The following is a 4,430-nucleotide window of genomic DNA, read 5'->3' on the forward strand; positions in this document are numbered from 1 at the left end:
TGAAATTGATTTCTGAAACTAAATTGTAAACTAGATTAACTCATCTTTAACAGAAAATGTTTGAAAAATGTATTGTAATCACAATTAATATGTTCTAACGCATTACGTCTAGTAAAAATTGCATTTCTATGTACGTTGATTCAAGAAAATATGAAGGTAGGCAAATTTCACAATAGAAGAAAGATGAAAGACCATGCAAACTAATCCAAATCCTAATAAATTTCATCTTTCTTGAATCAAATAGAAAGACAAAGCCAACACAAAAAGAAAGAGTTCATAAAAATGTTAAATTTTATATGCGTTAACTCAAAAAAGTCTACACACTTTGTTATAAGTCGGAAATTCAATTCTGAGACTAATCTGTAAATTAGATAAACTCATTTTTAACAGAAAAAGTTTGGAAAATGTATTGTATTCACAATTAATATGTTCTAAGGCATTACATCTAGTAAAAATTGTATTTCTATGTACACTAATTCAATAAAATATGAAGGAAGCCAAATTTCACAATAGAAGAAGGATGAAAGACCAGCCAGAACTAATCCAAATTGTAACAAATTTCATCTATTTGAATCAAATTGAAAGACAAAGCCAATAAAAAAATAAAGAGTTCATAAAAATGTTGAATTTTTTATATGTTAACTCAAAAAAGTCTACACTCTTTGTTATAAGTCGAAAGTTGATTTCTGAGACTAAATTGTAAACAAGATAAACTCAACTTTAACAGAATGAGTTTGAAAAATGTATTGTAATCACAATAAATATCTTCTAAGCCATTACGTCTAGTAAAAATTGCATTTCTGTGTATGTTGATTCAAGAAAATATAAAGGAAGTCAAATTTCACAATATAAAAAGGATGAAAGACCAGCCAGAACTAATCCAAATTCTAACCAATTTTATCTATTTGAATCAAATTGAAAGACAAAGCCAAGACAAAAATAAAGAGACATAAAAATGTTGAATTTTTTATACGTTAACTCAAAAAAGTCTACACTCTTTGTTATAAGTCGGAAGTTGATTTTTGAGACCAAATTGTAAACTAGTTCAACTCATCTTTAACATAAAAAGTTTGAAAAATGTATTGTAATCACAATAAATATGTTCTAAGGCAGTACGTGTAGTAAAAATTGCATTTTTATGTACGTTGATTCAAGAGTATATGAAGGAAGTCAAATTTCACTATAGAAGAAGGACAAAAGACCAAGCAGAACTAGTCCAAATCCTAACAATTTCATCTATCTTGAATCAAATAGAAAGACAAAGACAACACAAAAAGAAAGTGTTCATAAAAATGTTGAATTTTATATACGTTAACTCAAAAAGTCTATACACTTCGTTATAAGTCGGAAATTGTAAACTAGATAAACTCATCTTTAACAGAAAAAGTTTGAATAATGTATTGTAATTACAATTAATATGTTCTAAGGCAATACGTCTAGTAAAAATTGCATTTCTATGTACGTTGATTCAAGAAAATATGAAGGAAGTCAAATTTCACAATAGAAGAAGGATGAAAGACCAAGAAGAACTAATCCAAATCCTAACAAATTTCATCTATCTTGAATCAAATAGAAAGACAAATCCAACACAAAAAGAAAGAGTTCATAAAAATGTTGAGTTTTATATACGTTAACTCAAAAAAGTCTACACACTTCGATACATCTGAAATTGATTTCTGAAACTAAATTGTAAACTGGATAAACTCATCTTTAACAGAAAAAGTTTGAAAAATGTATTTTTTAATTACAAATAATATGTTGTAAGGCATCCCGTATAGTAAAAATTGCATTTCTATGTACGTTGATTCAAGAAAATATGAAGGAAGTCAAATTTCACAATATAAGAAGGATGAAAGACCAATCAGAACTAATCCAAATTCTAACAAAATTCATCTATTTGAATCAAATTTAAAGAAAAAGCCAATACAAAAATAAAGAGTTCATAAAAATGTTGAGTTTTTTATACGTTAACTCAAAAAAGTCTACACTCTTCGTTATAAGTCGGAAGTTGATTTCTGAGATTAAATTGTAAACTAGATAAACTCATCTTTAAGACAAAAGTTTATAAAATGTATTGTAATCACAAATAATATGTTCTAAGGCATTACGTCTAGTAAAAATTGCATTTCTATGTACGTTGATTAAAGAAAATCTGAAGGTAGGCTAATTTCACAATAGAAGAACGATAAAAGACCATGCAAAATAATCCAAATCTTAAAAAATTTCATCTATCTTGAATCAAATAAAAGAGAAAGCCAACACAAAAAGAAAGAGTTCATAAAAATGTTAAATTTTATATACATTAACTCAAAAAAGTCTACATACTTCGTTATACGTCGGAAATGCATTTCTAAGACTAATCTGTAAACTAGATAAACTCCTCTTTAATAGAAAAAGTTTGAAAAGAAGGATGAAAGACCAAGCAGAATTAATCTAATTCCTAAAAATTTCACCTATCTTGAATCAAATAAAAAGACATAGCCAATAGAAAAATTAAGAGTTCATAAAAATGTTGAGTTTTTTATACGTTAACTCAAAAAAGTCTACACTCTTCGTTATAAGTCGGAAGTTGATTTCTGAAACTAAATTATAAACTAGATAAACTCATCTTTAACAGAAAAAGTTTGAAAAATGTATTGTAATCACAAATAATATGTTCTAAGGCATTACGTCTAGTAAAAATTGCATTTTTATGTACGTTGATTCAAAAAAATATGAAGGTAGGCAAATTTCACAATAGAAGAAGGATGAAAGACCATGCAAACTAATCCAAATCCTAACAAATTTCATCTTTCTTGAATCAAATAGAAAGACAAAGCCAACACAAAAAGAAAGAGTTCATAAAAATGTTAAATTTTATATACGTTAACTTAAAAAAGTCTACACACTTCGTTATAAGTCGAAAATTTATTTCTGAGACTAATCTGTAAACTAGATAAACTCATCTTTAACAGAAAAAGTTTGAAAACAAGGATGAAAGACCAAGCAGAATTAATCTAATTCCTAACAAATTTCACCTATCTTGAATCAAATAGAAAGACATAGCCAATACAAAAATAAAGAGTTCATAAAAATGTTGAGTTTTTATACGTTAACTCAAAAAAGTCTACACTCTTCGTTATAAGTCGGAAGTTGATTTCTGAAACTAAATTATAATCTAGATAAACTCATCTTTATTAGAAAAAGTTTGAAAAATGTATTGTAATCACAAATAATATGTTCTAAGGCATTACGTCTAGTAAAAATTGCATTTTTATGTACGTTGATTCAAAAAAATATGAAGGTAGGAAAATTTCACAATAGAAGAAGGATGAAAGACCATGCAAACTAATCCAAATCTTAACAAATTTCATCTTTCTTGAATCAAATAGAAAGACAAAGCCAACACATCTTTAAATTTTATATACGTTAACTCAAAAACGTCTACACACTTCGTTATAAGTCGGAAATTTATTTCTGAGACTAATCTGCAAACTAGATAAACACATCTTTAACAGAAAAAGTTTGAAAAGAAGGATGAAAGACCAAGCAGAATTAATCTAATTCCTAACAAATTTCACCTATCTTGATTTTTTTTTTGCTGGGTCAAAATGGTTTATTAAAGCAACAAAAAACGTAATGGGAGGCGCAAGGCCTCCCCACCCCCATAAACCAAAGGGGAAAAAAACTCTAAAAACTCATAAAATAAGCTCTTAAGCACTAAAAAATAGTGTTTTTTTTTTGCACTAAAAAATAGCATAAAGAAGAAAACTAATAAATTCAAAATCGCTTTCGCCCCTTATTTCACCTATCTTGAATTAAATAGAAAGACAAAGCCAACACAACAATAAAGAGTTCATAAAAATGTTGTCTTTTTTATACGTTAACTCAAAAAAGACTACACATTTCTTTATAAGTCGGAAATTGATTTCTCAGACTAAATTGTAAACTAGATAAACTCATCTTTAACAGAAAAAGTTTGAAAAATGTATTGTATTCACAATTAATATGTTCTAAGGCATTACGTCTAGTAAAAATTGCATTTCTATGTACGTTGATTCAAGAAAATATGAAGGAAGTCAAATTTCACAATATAAGAAGGATGAAAGACCAGCCAGAACTAATCCAAATTCTAACCAATTTCATCTATTTTGAATAAAATTGAAAGACAAAGCCAATACAAAAATAAAGAGTTCATAAAAATGTTGAATTTCTTATACGTTAACTCAAAAAAGGCTACAAACTTCGGTATAAGTCGCAAATTGATTTCTGAGACTAAATTGTAAACTAGATAAACACATCTTTAACAAAAAAAAGTTTGAAAAATCTATTTTGATCACAAATTTTATGTTCTAAGGAATTACGTCTAGCAAAAATTGCATTTCTATGTACGTTGATTCAAGAAAATATGAAGGAAGTCAAATTTCAAAATATAAGAAGGATGAAAGACC

Source organism: Papaver somniferum, unplaced genomic scaffold (assembly GCF_003573695.1).
Source record: "Papaver somniferum cultivar HN1 unplaced genomic scaffold, ASM357369v1 unplaced-scaffold_138, whole genome shotgun sequence".
In the NCBI taxonomy this organism is placed as follows: Eukaryota; Viridiplantae; Streptophyta; class Magnoliopsida; order Ranunculales; family Papaveraceae; genus Papaver; species Papaver somniferum.